General features: G+C 51.1%; 1 protein-coding gene across 3 annotated transcripts in view; it reads right to left on the bottom strand.

Moving 5' to 3' along the window:
* The window catches only part of LOC144756190 (E3 ubiquitin-protein ligase TRIM39-like), a 127,368-nt gene extending 111,813 nt beyond the window's left edge, over positions 1-15,555 (bottom strand). Inside the window, exon 1 of one of the 3 annotated variants that reach the window (XM_078645789.1) lies at positions 15,292-15,555. The gene's annotated coding sequence lies outside the window, so the exon portion shown is untranslated. Of the gene's footprint in view, positions 1-14,021; positions 14,081-15,280 lie in introns of those variants that run through there. The other 2 variants (XM_078645790.1, XM_078645791.1) reach the window with 2 other exon arrangements.
* Positions 15,556-15,779: the final 224 nt, after the last annotated feature.

Raw genomic sequence — 15,779 nt, 5'->3', positions numbered from 1 at the left:
AGTCTCATTATAAAACCCTTACTTTCCCTGTTGGCCAAAGATGTTCCGTTCCCACTCCCTTGGACTCCCGAATGCCAAGCATCCTTTAAAGAGTTGCGGGATGCCCTTTGCTCGGCACCCGTTCTAGGAACACCAGATTACTCCAAACCCTTCTCCCTCTTCACTCACGAAAGGGAGGGATGCGCATTGTCTGTTCTAACTCAGCCCATCGGCGCCAAACAACGCCCTTGTGCCTACTTCTCTGCCACACTTGATCCAGTCGCCAGAGCTCTACCTGCCTGCCTTCGAGCAGTAGCCGCTGCTGCTGTCTCTATCCGACAGAGTGAGGGAATTGTACTTTCGAACTCTCTCACGGTATTAGTACCCCATGCAGTTGACACCCTTTTGAACCAGACCAAGACTCAACACTTGACTAGTGCACGACTGACAGGATACGAACTGACTTACTTGCGCCCCACATCACTCTGAAGAGATGCACGACATTGAATCCTGCTACACTGTTACCCTTGCCTGAAAACGACCCCGATGTGCCCCCTATACACGACTGTGTGACCCTCACGGACGAACAGACCAGGAGTAGAATTGACCTCCGAGACATTGCTTTCACAGATCCTGATGGAGAACTATGGGTAGATGGCTCTTGCATCAAACTCCCAGACGGCACCACTTCTGCTGCCTATGCGGTGACGACAGCTCGAACAGTAATTGAAACAGCTCGCATCACACAACGATCCGCACAGGCAGCAGAACTAATTGCCCTCACACGAGCATGTATCATAGCAGCAGGAACCACGGCAAACATTTACACGGACAGCCAGTACGCCTTCGGGGTGGTTCATCATTTTGGGCTCCTGTGGAGGGAAAGGGGATTCCTGACGTCCCACGGCACGCCCATCCTTCACGGAGATCTAGTCTCCGCCCTGATTGAAGCAGTTCTTCTCCCCAAACGATTAGCAGTGATCAAATGCCAGGCACACAAGAAGGTGACAGATTTAGTTGGACAGGGAAACGCACTAGCCGACATCACTGCCTGAACCACAGCTGAGAATAGGACAACGACACGCATGTATGTGACCAGGTCACAAGCAGAAAAATGGACCGACGCTAGGGAAACAATCAGGGACATCCAATCGGCCAGCACACCACCCGAATTGATTGAGTGGGCACGGGTGGGTCTAAGGGACGATGAAGGCTGCTGGCGGACAAAAGACACGAACAAATGGTTACTGCCTGATGCATATTTGATCCCCATACTGACAATGGCACACTCCCCTGCACACATGATTGAACTCATTTCCAAAGTCTGGCACAACAACAAGATCCCCGACTCGGCCAAACGCCTAGTCCAGCAGTGCCTTATCTGCTTACAACACAACCCCGGGAAAGGAACTGTGGTACCCCGGGGAGGGTTTGGGATCCCCGACCACCCCTTTGAGGTCCTTCAGATGGATTACATCCAATTAGAGAGGTGCCAAGGCTTGAAGTACGTATTAGTCATTGTATGTGCCTTCAGCAAATGGGTGGAAGCCTATCCGACCCGTGATAACACTGCCATGACTACTGAAGGAGTTTTTCCCTCGCTACGGCCTTTGTCGAATTTTATGGAGCGACAATGGCCCCCACTTCATAGCTGAAGTTATCCAACTAATCCTGAAGGGGTTGGGGGTAAAACAAAGGTTCCACGCAGTCTTCCACCCCCAATCCGCTGGCCTGGTTGAACGACACAACGCTACACTGAAACTGAAACTGTAAAAAATAGTGGCCACCACAGGACTTAAGTGGCCAGATGCCCTTCCACTGGCATTACTATCGATGCGCTCCACTCCCACTAAGCACCACTTGACCCCCTACGAAGTTGTGTTTGGGCGACCTATGAACCTCTGGACTGCCCCCAAACCGACCTCCATTCACGACGTCCCCGACGTCCTGCTGTCAGATCATTTATACAAGTTAACTAAAACATTGTCTGTCATTCATCAACAGGTGCAGCAGGCCATCCCCGATGCTTCCAGGGGTCCCGGTCACGATATCCAACCGGGTGACTACATCCTAGTCCGGAACTTTCAACGAGCGAAGAGTCTGGAACCCCGGTGGACGGGCCCCTGGCAAGTACTGATCACCACTCGGATGGCTCTTCGAGTGGAGGGGAAGAAGCACTGGCTGCACGCCCATCACTGCAAAAAGGTTTCCTCGACCCTGGCCACGACAGACAACGTCAGCACCCAAGAAGAGCTCCTGAGCAAAGACCGACCATCGCTGAACTGCTATCCTGATACCGAGGCACTTGAACTTGCAAAACACTCTGATCCCACTGTGCCATCTCGAGAAGGGTATTTCCTGCGTCGAAAGGAGGGAGCTTCGGCTAAGTAGGCCACTGACTAAGTTAAAAATCTCAGAACGGTGACCCAAAGCAACCAAGGGTTACCCGGAGAGAAGCTAAACGAAGTCTGTGGTTCTGCCCACTACCGAGCACCTTGAAGATGAAGATGATGGAAGCGCCAGATAAGAAGATGATGGAAGCGCCAGATAAGAAGACGTCGGAAGCAACAGGAAATACCCGCTACAGGAACCCAAAGACTGATAATTTGCACAAATCAAAGACAATCGCTTTCTTCGTTGTCTTCCTGTTTTGCCTCCTCCTCATGACTTCCTTCTGGATCTTGGAGGAAAGCACACCCGCTCACCAGATGTTGCCAACCACTGTCCAGCCAACCACCATGAAAGAGCACCACCTGATCACCCTTTCACCTCAGCTCCGAGAAAGGCATAGGGAGTTCTGGAACAATTCCTTCGTACAACTGTTGCACCAGCACAACCTTGCTGCGAATGCCACGAACTGCTGGATCTGTGGGTTGCTCCCACATGCTACCGGACACTCCATCCCCTTCATCCCTTCTCCTTTTTCAGTTCACGGCTCCTGCCTCGCCTGGTTGATCCTCATGCAGGAAAGCCACAAGGACAACGCCGCTTCTGGTCAAACAGTGTCACACTTCTACTATGGGTTCTGGCTGAACAAAACAGGAAAGCCCTTTTGTCCTGCAATTTCAGGTTCAACCTTCCTTACGAACATCCCTGCCAAAGAAAGGGTCGAAATGCAAGTGCTCCACAATCCAGCCAGACCCACCTTCTCCCACCTGCGGAAACAAACGGCTGCCACCCTGACCGTGGTCCTGTCTGTCATCAATGTCACAGGACTCGTATGCCTCGAAGGACAAGGAACGCAGCTGGGGGGTCACAGTTCTTGTCGCATCACCAAAACATTGGTCTCAGCTGACCCCCCCTCCTTTGTTGCTTCCCCGAATATGTACTTTGTTTGTGGCACCAAAGCTTACACGTGGCTCCCAAAAGGCTGGAGGGGTACGTGCTACATCGCCTTCATTCTTCCTCCCACGTATGTGGCTTCAGCCTACCACCACCGGCAAAAGCGCGCCGGAGATGTTGAGCAAGCCGACTCCACCGGAGCACAGTTCCTGGATGCAGCAAAGGGACTTGTTCCTCTGTGGGGACCAATGGCAAATAGCCGCGCTATCCGACACCTGACTCAGGCAGTAGAAACAACCATTAACATCACCGCTGGCATCCTTGCTAACAACACGGCTGAGCTTCAGGCAGTCCGCCTGGTGGCTCTTCAAAACCGTCTTGTTCTAGATGTGGTTCTGGCCGACCGTGGAGGTGCATGCCGCATCATCGGCTCCAGCTGTTGCACCTATGTGCCAGATAACTCACCTTCAGTCTACAAAGCAATCGAACACCTCCACAGACTGTCCTCGGAGGTTCACCAGGAACAGGAAGGATGGTCGCTTGGAGGCTGGTTCTGGGACACTTTAAAGAACTGGGGATGGAGATTGTTCACGTTTTTATTGATACCAATCATGATACTGTGTGGGTGTTGCTTAGGTATTCAATGTTTACCACCTTTATGTGCACTCATTTCCAACTGTATGTGCCCAAAGACTTTGAACTTTAAAACTGAGCACATGAGTCCCCTATACGAGATAGAGGTGCGTGGTCTCATGGGGATTGATCCAAACGGACAAGCTGGCGAGACATGTTAAAGGGAGGACTGTGGAATTTTAGTTCGTGTACTGAACATCATCTACGCCATCTTGCAGACTCACGTATGAGCATACACGACAGCCATTTTAGGTACCATGGTCTCCCTGTTCACCCGTCAGCACACTTCCCTGAACGTTGCAAGCCTTCCCCGCACATCCTGGCTGCCCCCGCACTCACATGCACAAGTCATGAACCCCCCCATGACGCTGTCTCAGGGAATCACACCCCGCGCCTGACCAACACCTCCTTTCCGTCCATGAATACCCCTCCTTTGATGACCCCTTCCTCTGAGCCCGACTGCCTGCACGAACCGCTGATCATCCCTTAGCCCGAGGATACAGTTTATTGCCCACTACTGAATGCACTCGCCTCTCCTGAAAGAGGCCACTATTGATCATGACGTCCCCACCCCCAGAGATTCGATCAGTCGCACACATTCCAAAGGAATTGGCAGAACACTCTGCTGCGTGATAGCCCCCTCCCAATCATATGAGGGGAATGGGCCTCTACTGTTGTCATGTGTTGGAATGGGCCGGAACTGGGGGGGGGGGGTGCCGGGGATATCGTTCTCATGCTTCACAATGGCCTTGGTGTAATAAAGAACGTTCACATGTCTTAAACCAGTGTATAAAAGACTAGGTCTCAGAGAGGTTGAGAGAGCACCTCGAGACGATACCTTGTTGTCTGATCTGATGTGTTCTACTCCGTCGGAATAAACTTGTTTCCTGTCTTCCTGTCTCCAGCGCCTGCCTCTTTATTGAATAACTTCGTATGGTATTAGGGGCGTTTTACGCCGGGCACATTTAACTTAGGAAACATCTACTGAAATCGCCTGACCATTTTTGAATTGATCTTTATCAGCTCTGTCTCTGCCTCAACCCGTCAGGAGTAACCTCCCTCCCCTGCTGCCAACAAGCATTGGCCCCTACAAGGAACTTTGTTGGTCAATACCGCAAAAGCTCTAAGTGGCCTTGCAGTGTCTGTACACCCACCACGACGCACACATCTGACCTTTGCCGGTCATATAGCCAGTCTGCTGTCCCGGCGCCAACATAGTAGAGACAGAGAAAGAAGAGCATAGCCGCCTGGCGCCAGAGTAGGTGCCCAGACCTCTTCCCGCCCATTTCGCCCAAGAAAACACGTGTTCGCCGGAAACGCGATGACTGATGCGTCGCAAGGAGCCGCGGCGACGGCGCCGACAACAGGCCCTGCCTTACCTGGCCCCGCCGGGCCACCCCAGCGCCTTGTCACTGGCCCACAAGGGACAGCCATGCCCACACGGGAGTTGCTCCCATTCCGCCTTTCAGCGAATCGGCTGACCCGGCGACCGCGGCACCACGATGGAAAGCGTGGCTGGGGCGCCTCAACCTCTACTTCAAGGGGACCCGAGAGACGGATGGCACGGTCATGAGGTCCCTCCTCATCCTCTATGGGGACCCGAAATATATGACCTGTTTGAGACCCTCCCAAACACGGGCGCAGAAGATGATTATGATGCAGCAGTCAATGCCCTCAACGCACACTTTGACCCCCAACTGAATTTGGATTTCGAGAAATTTAAATTCAAGAGAGCGTGGCAAACGGAGGCTGAGTCGGTAGACATGTACTACACCAGAATGCGCCGTCTGGCCGCCAGCTGCCCATTCACCAGCCCGAGGGAGGAGATACGGGATCAAATCATCGTAGGTTGTCGGTCAAAGCTGCTCAGAAAACTTATTCTCCGACAGCCGGGAATTACTCTAGACAAGATACTCATCCTCGCCTGATTCGATGAACTCTCAGACGCAAGGGCGGAAGAGATGGAAACGGCGCTGCGCTCCCCGATGGTGCATCCGGACTCCCCCAAGATGGCGCCGATCAAAGAAGAAAGGGTGGACGCATTGCAGAGAAGACCGCAAAACAATTGCCCGCGTCAGTGGCAGTCGCGAGACACCCAATGTGCATACTGCGGGGAGGACCATCCGACGACCGCGACATGCAGTGCGAAAGGCAAAACCTGCCTGAAATGTGGGCGTATGAATTATTTCGCAGTGGTATGTCAAGGTGGAAGATATAGGCCCAACGCCCGGAGGTCCTGAGGATACAGTCGAAGGTCCGTAACACAAAGAGTGAGACAGATGTCGCTGGAGCCCGAACGTCCGCCCCAAGACAGTCAAGCTCAGGAAAGGAGACCATACTACGAAGATGAAGAGGATGACGAAGTGTATGTGATACCCTATGTCAGCAGGGTATCCACAAGGAGAAGGCCCCCACCCATGTGCACCGTGTCGGTAGAGGGGACTGAAATGCGAGCGCTCATAGATACCGGAGCATCAGTGAATGTGATGGACTCTGAACAATATGAGAAAATGTCGCCCAAACCAACACTGGCACCATCGAGCGCATGCATATACACCTACGGGGGCACTGACCCACTACCTCCGAGAGGAGTCATCAACACTGTTATCGTCAACGGCGAATACTCAACAGAAGCTCGATTCCACATCACGGAAGGAAAGAAAGGCACGCTCCTCAGCTGTCACACTGCTGAAGACCTAGGGCTAGTGTTCTTCGCCAACCAGGTTCACCAATCACATGCGGACAGCATACTACAAGAATTCCCATCGCTCTTCAGCGGCCTGGGAAAGCTAAAAGGGAAAAAGGTACGACTACACATCGACACCTCGGTGCGTCCAGTTGCTCTAAGGCACCGGAGGGTGCCGTTCAACCTCCGACCACAGGTAGAAGCTGAACTCAAAAGACTAGAGGACCTCGGAGTAATTGAAAAAGTTTCTGGACCGACTCCCTGGGTGTCGCCCCTCGTCGTAGCACCTAAACCAAAGCAGCCCGGCGCTATCAGATTATGCGTCGACATGAGGCTTCCCAACGTGGCTGTGAAGCGTGAGCGTCATATCACGCCGACGATGGACGACATCATCGCTGACCTAAACGGAGCAAAGTGGTTCACCAATTGGATCTCAACGCGGGATATCACCAACTGGAGCTCGAACCGGAGAGTCGCTACACAACAACCTTTTCGACGCACGTCGGACTCCGGAGATATAAAAGGCTAAGTTTCGGTGTTTCCTCCGCCGCCGAGGTGTTTCAAAACGCGATCAGAGAGGTACTGTCAGGGTTGAGGGGTGATCAAGCTGAGTGACGACATCCTCATATACTCAAACACACTAGAGGAACACCACGCCCACCTGAGAGCCACGCTAGAGAGGCTGGCGGATCAAGGACTGACCCTGCATAAGGAAAAGCGCGCCTTCTACCAGGAAGCGGTCGACTTCTTTGGATACACATTCACCCGGGAGGGTCTAAAAGTGGACCTGAAGAAGGCGGAGGCCATACAGAACGCGAGCACCCCACGAAATCCATCCGAAGTGCGGAGTTTTCTCGGCATGGCCACCTACTGTGGCCGGTTCCATCCCCAACTTGGCCGCCCTGGCAGAACCCTTGAGGGCGCTCACGCGCCAAGATCAGGAATGGGAATGGACATGCCTGGCAAATCAAGCCTTCCAAGACATCAAGGCAAACCTCCTAGACAAGGCCGTGATGGCATATTTTCAACCACGGCGAAGGACAGAGCTCATCGTGGACGCCAGCCCAGTCGGTCTGGGAGCCGTGCTGCTGCAAGAGTATGGCAAAGACGAATGGAAACCTGTGGCCTATGCCAGCAAGGCGCTAACGGACACCGAGACCCGATACGCTCAGATTGAGCGAGAGGCCCTTGCCATCAATTGGGCATGCCAGCACTTTCATCTATACTTGTGCGGGCAGGAATTCACCGTGGTAACTGACCACAAGCCACTGCTGCCACTCTTCACAGGCTCTTCCAGACTCGCGCCCCCGCGCATCGAGAGATGGGCCGTCCAACTCCAAGGCTATAACTTCACCCTGGTGTTCCGTCCTGGGGCCCACAATCCCGCCGACTATCTGTCCAGACACCCAGACGTGACAAAGAAGGCACTCCCGCTTGCCGATGGACAAGGAGTAGAGGAATTCGTCCACATGGTAACCCAAGCGGCATGCCCAGAGTCGCTCACACTACAAGAGATAGGAGAGGCCACCGCCGAGGATGAAACACTATCTCGAGTGAAATGGGCCCTTGTGGACAACAGTTGGGCAAGATTCCTAGACGGAGTTCAGGGCCTACGACCAGAAGTGAGCCATGCCCGACAACAGATGTGGCAGATCCGCAACAAATTCAGCGTAGGAGACGAAGGGGTCGTGCTTCGGGGCCGCCTCATTGTTGTGCCCGAGAGCCTCCAGAAGCATATGCTGGCCATAGCGCACGTAGGCCACCAGGGCATGGCCAAGACAAAAGCAAGGCTAAGACACAAAGTCTGGTTCCCTGCCATGGACAACATGGTAGATGAGATGGTGCAGTCATGCCACGCCTGCGCCATCACCGGGGGAGATCAGGCGCCTGCCCCTGTCATCACAGAGGACGCACCCCAAAACCCCTGGACTCACCTGAGCATCGATTTTGGAAGCTTCCCTGATGGTCGCCACACACTGGTAGTGGTGGATTCGTTCTCGAAGTTCCCCATGGTAGAGATGTTATGTTATGTTAAATAATTTATACCGCGCACGTACACCGAAACGGTTTCTTCGCGCTCATAACAGACATAACAAGCCAGGGCCAGGGTATCATACTGCTCCAACTTTAAAGAGAAAAGTTTTTAAGGTTCTCCTAAATGACTCATAGGTAGGGCAGTGGCGAAAAGAAGAGGGGAGGGAATTCCAAAAGATGGGGCCGAGAGAAGAAAAACGCAGGCCACCGTGCTTTTTCCGACGGATAGAAGGGATGCAGAGAAGATTATCAGCAGATGATCTTAAATTACGGGTGGGAAGGTATCTCTTTAGTTTAGAAGACACAAATTCAGGGGCGCGGTCGTGAAGAGATTTGAAAACGGTGCATCCGAGTTTAAAGGAGCACCGTTGGGCCACTGGGAGCCAATGAAGGCTCCTCAGAAGGGGGGAAACATGCTGGTGTTTGGGTTGGTGGAACACCAGACGGGCCGCCTGATTCTGGATTAACTGGAGTTTATGAAGCTGATAAGCAGGAATCCCCACATACAAGAGATTAGCAAAGTCAACCCTGGAAATGACCAAAGCCAGTAAAACTAAAATGAGTGCCTCTCTGGTAAGAAAACGACAGATCTTACGGATCCTGCGCAGTTGAAAAAAACAGGATGATGTCACAGCCGAGATCTGGGGTTTCATGGATAGGTCCTCAGAGATGACCACTCCAAGGCTTTTCACAGTACTGACCGGGCAAGGAGGGGGACCGAGGGAAGGAGGCCAATAATTGTCATCCCAAGGATTAGTAGGGCCACCCACCAGGACAAGTTCTGTTTTTGACGGATTCAACTTGAGCTGGCTGTGAGCCATCCAGTCGGAGATCAACAACATTGTGGTTTGAAAATTAGAACGGGAAGAGGGTAGAGTGTCCAAGGGAAAGACCAACTGAAGGTCATCAGCATAATTATAGATAGTGGCAGGGGAGTGACGAAGGGAAACCATAAGTGGTTGCATATATAAATTAAAAAGAAGGGGAGAAAGGGCAGAACCTTGAGGGACACCACAGGTGAGAGGGGAGAAGGGAGCAGCGAAAGTAGACAGGTGGACTGCCTGCGAGCGACCTTGCAAGAAGGACCGCACCCAGTCCAGAGCGATGCCCTGGATGCCGGCGTTTCTGACACGGTCGATCAGAATAGTATGATCGACCGTGTCAAATGCCGCCGAGAGATCCAACAAAACCAGGGCTTGGGAGAGGTTGTTATCAGCACCCGCTCTGAGGGTGTCCATGACAGCCGCAATCACCATCTCGGTGGAGTGGAGAGGGCGAAAGCCAGCCTGCTGGGGATCCAGGAAAAGAGAAGTCTCCACGAACGAGCTCAGGCACCTGGTGACATAGGTCTCTAAGATCTTTCCCAAAAAAGGGAGGAGGGAGATGGGCCTGTAATTACTCAGCACAAGTGGATCTGCGCCGGGTTTCTTTAAAATGGGTAATACCACGGCCTGCTACTCATCCCATCAGTAGCATTTCCCCAAGTCCGGAAAGCATTGGATCGAATCTTCGCGACAATGGGACTCCCTGAAGAGATAAAATCAGATAACGGACCACCGTTTCAAGGACGAGAATTCCAAGCATACCTAGACAACCTCCAAATAAGACACCGGAAAATAACACCGCTATGGCCACAAACGAACGGGGAAGTTGAAAGACTTATATGGACACTTAACAGAGCACTCCGAATTGCAACAGACAATGGGACCGACCCAGAGGCTGCCCTGGACCAATTTCTGAGTGCCTACAGACAGACCCCGCACAGCACCACCAAGTGTGCCCCGGCCCACGTGCTATTCAAGAGGGCGCCCCGAGGCAATATACCGGCAGCGTCCACCTGGATGCCTGAAGAAAGAGACAGTGAAGCCGTTCAGATTCAGAAGAATCATTACCAACCAGAAAGCGAGCGTGACACGACATGCTGTGCCGCCGAGCCTAAGAGAAGGAGACTGCGTGGTGGTCCAGGACCGTCATCCAGAGTGGAAGTTCCGGACTCCATACGAACCAGAGAGGTGGAGAGTGGAAAAGATTCAAGGAACCATGGTGACGGCGCGCCGAGGCCGCCAGACAGTCACTCGGAACGTATCTTGCTTCAAGAAAGTGAGAGAGCCGGCTGGCCATCCCGAGAACATCACTGAAGCACCACCCACGGAGATGGACATCCAAAACGAGGAAGGACAGGGAGCGGGGGCTCCAGCCCCTCCGCTGAGTCCGAGAGGACCGGACGAAAGGGCCAATCAACAGAACACACCTCAAAGCCCCGGGGCCAGCCCGCCGTCTCCCGAGAGGAGTGTCAGCGCAACCCCGGCTGGGGTTGCTGGCTCCCCAGTGGGCCGCAGCAACCGATACCATCTGAGGCCCAATCCGGGACCAATCCAGAGACTAAGAGACTTCGCCTGGACCTCACCCTAGCTGACAATTGATTGATACAACGAACTAAATTGAAGGAGGGATGTAGAGAGCCACCCGGCCTCACCTCTACAATGTATCCACAGACACACGCATTCACACACCCTCGGGGCGGGCTCGTCCCGAGGTATAAAATAAACAGGCGGAAGACCGCTCGGGGTCTTTTCCGGCACACTCACCAACCACCTGTCTCTGTGTCCTTCTGTCCGGCCAGAACCACTACGTGCGAGGCCCCGACCTCGCACCTTACAGGGCCTAAGAAAGATTGGTAGAAGTAATCCGGCTTCTTCAATGCACATGAGGGACGATTTCTGGAAATCCTACCGAATGGCCGTTTTGTGCTGTAACAGATTAGCAAAAACAGAATCGGATTACATTGCAGCGCTGTGAAATAACTGTGTCTTCACTAATTAAGGAGAGCTACCCCTCTAAACAAGGGGTCAGCATTTATGAACCAAGAAAAAGGAGAAATGCCACTCTAGCCACCTAGCGAAGCATTTCTCGTAGTCCAAATAACTGAATCTGCCGTGCTGCACAATCGTTTATGCATCAGTCCCAAAATCTTTTACAAAAATAAGCAGCCATTTTGTTTCGGACCAAGGCCCTTGACAGCCCTTTTATGCTTACAACTGTCATTTACAGAACTCTTGTGCTACAGAAGTAAAAAAGTTAAAGCACAAATGCACTGAATTTGGAATTCACATTTGAAAGACTTGTCAGCGACCTCCTACTGTCACTTGTATTCTACGCCAATGGTTCCCAAACTGGGGTCCGTGACACATTCCCAGGTGGTCCGCAGGTAGCAGTTTTAAAAGCACAGCAAAGTTCCTTGTATAACCAGCAGTTCTGAAAGCATCAATAAGTGTCAAGATAACTCCGGTGATTAATGTACCTGCTGGAGAGAGATGGGAGTTTTGTCTAGTGGCAGCTTTGACTCCTCTAAGGAAGCGGAGAACGTGCACCATGCATTTAAAAGAAACAATATTTTTTATGTGCACACCTCAGTAGGTTACTGCTTTTGTCACAGAGCTTCTGTTGTTACTGTGCAGTTCATAAGTTACAATCGTAAACTAGCACAGTGAGCTATGAAATGACATCAAAGAGCAGCATTCAAACTGCATGGTACAAGCTAGTCTGTCTTTCATTAGCCTGATGCTGCTAATAAAGGTTTATTTGGGTAGAAATAAATTCTTATTATTAACGTTAATGTTAACCACTGTGTCGTGTTCTAAGTCCTGAGTTTGTGCTTCTCCAGACCAAGCACTCTTAAAATATGGTATAGATGACATGTGAATCCTACACCTTGAAGTCCCCTTTGCCTTATGTAACATTTTCTATACACTGATTTACACATGTATGATTAATTGTCTCTGCCCTACACTGGTATGAGAGATGCTATAAACAGTGGCGGCTGCAAAAAGTGGTGAGGTGGAAGTCCACAGACAGGATTGCACTAAGCAATTTAGCATAGTGAGCAACCTGATCCCTGATTTTCTCAGGGAAAGTGCATGGAAACTGCTGGAAATACATATTGATTTGACCCAGTAGCGTATTTGCTGTATCTTACTACCCCGATCAGCAGTCAAAAATGCCATTTTCATTTCTCGCACCAGGGCTCGCCTCATGTGCCATCCAAACTACGCTACTGGGTCAAATCAATATGTATTCCAGCAGTTTCCATGCACTTCAGCCGCAAGGAACCACTCGCGAACCCACGCCCTTAGTGATCATATATTTTAACACTTGAATGTGAGGTACAAGGAGAAGGGTGCTTTGACTGGTAGTGGGTAGAAGAAGAAAGTCTTTTTTACGTGCCTTCGCTTGTTTTGCATATAAATCTGAATGCCGACCTTTGTGCACTCCAAACCCTCGCTCGCAGGTCACTTGAAAGCCCAAGATTTCCTTGCAAGTGGTGAATAGAAAGTGCAGTCTGTCCTTCAGAGCATGAATGCACGTTTTTTTCAGCTCCATCCACAAAAGCCTTCTCTGATTAGCCCAAAGACTTTGAGGCTTTTCATATAAATAATATCATAAGGTGTACGGTTGAATGGCAGGGAAACAACAGTGGAAAACGAGAGTTCAAAATGCGAACTCGAGCCCGGGCCACAAACGTAGCGAAGTATTCCGGAGACACGCGATGCCGGCTTGCTTCATTTTAAGTAATTTAAATTCTCTGTTCGGCAGTCGGGTGGTGGGGGGGGGTTGGAAATGGGGTCGCACTCGCGGGATGAGGGGGGAGGCGGGAGGGGTTTGGAAAGTGGGAACAAAACAAATATTATATATAAAAATAAAATAAAATAAACTTACCGTCCGTAGAGACTCCGTCCCGACTCCCGCGTCCTGGTTCAAGTCCTGCAGGCAGCACGTCATCAGGAAGGCGGCACGGCAGACAGCCTCCCTCTCCACCGCCGCGTTTTTGATTGGTGCGGCCGGCTGCCCAAGGCTACGTCATTTTCTCTCTGTGTGCTGCTGCTGCAGCATACAGAGAACAGGGAGAGTGAGTGGGTGCGTTACTCGAGGGCAGGTGGGAGTGGCTTGGGGGAGTGGCTTTCCCTCTGTTGTTAATACTGTCTGTTTGGGCGGCCTCAGGCTGCCCAAACAGTCAGTATTAACAACAGTGGGCAAGCCACTCCCCCCTGCCCTCGAGTAACACCCCCACTCTAAACCAGGAAGTTCTGCTTTCTCGTCGTGCGAGAAGGCAGAAATAAATCACAAATGGTAGTTATATTACGGCAATAACTACCATTTGTTTCTGCCTTCTCGCACGGCGAGAAAGCGGGGAGGCGGCGCCCAAACGCCCCCATGGAGAAACCGCCACTGGCTATAAAGCAAACGCAATACATGTGACAGAGGCACTATGGAGAGAAGAGGCACTGTTGGGGGGTGATAGTGAAGGACTCATTTAAGAGCCCAAACAAAGGTCATCATTTACTATGATTTAAAAGCGAATACAATTCAATATATATTGACAAATGTAAGTGGAATGCACCATTTTTACCTAATTTTCTTAGCGGGGAGAGCCCCGCCAAGCTCTCTTTGTAGTGGTCAGGTTCACTCGCTGTACTTGGTGCGCGCCGTACAGATACTGGTTTGACAACATTTGCCAGGGCTGCTTTGGGTTTCCAATATGGCCCTGGCAGGAGCAGGAGCCTTGTATCATGAAATAAAAGCAAACGGTGCAAATTTAGTCGCTGAGGTGCAGCACCAACCTGCTCATTAAAATCTTTAGATTTTTGCAAATCTTTTCAATATAAATTAATACAATCTTTAGCTATTAGAGTGTTGTTTGGTGAGCACTTGTTTGTGTATTTTTTTACGATTACTGTTTTAATGTTTGAAATATAAATAGTACAAATTGTTCGGGGGTCCCCGGGTTCCAGTAGTGACTTACTGGGGGACCGCAGGAGTCAAATGTTTGGGAAACACTGTTCTAGGCACTTTCGATGGTGGGGGACAAAACGAAACTCCAATCCCAAGAATGCAAAGTGAAATCGGTCTAAAGTAAAGGCACCACTGTCTAATAATCAGCAGGAGTAATTCCGGTGTAACGAGTCTTTGATGCTATGAGCACCCCACGGATTAACGACTCAGCACCTTGTCAGGTGTAGTAAGCACTACAAAAATGCAAATATAGTATTATGGTAATAACTAATATGATTGGTCTTAAGAAAAGACTGTCACAGAGCTGTGGGGTATTCGGCCAGTGCTGCTTGGTTGGGTACAGCCAGATGTGGAATTAGAAACGTCAAACTAAAACTACTGCGACGCAATCCGAGCCATATGCAGGATAGAGAAGCCAAACTGCAGGTCCCAGCAGACTTACTCAGGCGAATTGAACTGGCTGTAAGAAACCATCATGAAAAACAGGTGCTTTACAGCTGTGCAAGATCGCAGTACACACTTCGATGTCAAACACTCTCAGCCAGTCCTGGCTTTTTAAACAGCATCCGTATGCCTGGGATTTCTAAACCTATCTATACTATGCTAAAGGCGAAACTACAAGACCCGCAATGCACCTTACTGACTGCTAACTACGGGTCTCGCTTACATCGTTAAGTCACACGAGGACGTAAGCGAGACCCGATAGCTGTGGATGCAGCAAATTGAATAATAATTAGAAGTGTAGGTACCCTATCAGAGTACCTGCTGTATCGGGAAAGTAGAGGTACTCTCCCGCTCAAAAAAAGCGCAGGTGCACCGTAACGGTTAGCACCGGCCCATTTAAAGCGCTGCTGGTTTTATAATATACGCCCCTACCTGAGGCATACCTCGTACTCCTAGGCCGTGCTATCCGCGGGAACGACGCTTGGAAACCAGCCCTTGAACTAGCCACAGAATATGCTGAACCTCCGATCAGCTCAGTAAGAATCCTACAGGCTCGTCGCTTTCGCTGCACAGCACCGGTTCTATCTTGGCGGTCCACAGTGGCTCCGTCCTAACCTGTACGGGTTATTCAGATTTGGATTGAGATGAGTCTGTGCACTTTGGATAGCGGAAGGAACGTTGTGCCTGACTCCGCCCCGTACTGAAGTGATACAGGAAGTGAGCCGACAGCCGACAGGGCGTCTCTGGCTCTTTTGTCCAAGCAGGAATGCACATGATAACAGAAGTGTTTCTTGCTGATTCGAGTCCTCCTGGCAGTTCATACTCTTCTGTCTGACTGTTCTCACCTTATTAAATGCACAGCAAATAGAACACTTTGACTTTGAGTCTGACCACGCTGGAGTGCTGGTTGGATACACCACCAGGGTCATCC

The sequence above is a fragment of the Lissotriton helveticus genome, chromosome 5_1, assembly GCF_964261635.1.
Source record: "Lissotriton helveticus chromosome 5_1, aLisHel1.1, whole genome shotgun sequence".
Lineage (NCBI taxonomy): Eukaryota > Metazoa > Chordata > Amphibia > Caudata > Salamandridae > Lissotriton > Lissotriton helveticus.
This window is presented reverse-complemented; position numbering and strand designations above follow the sequence as displayed.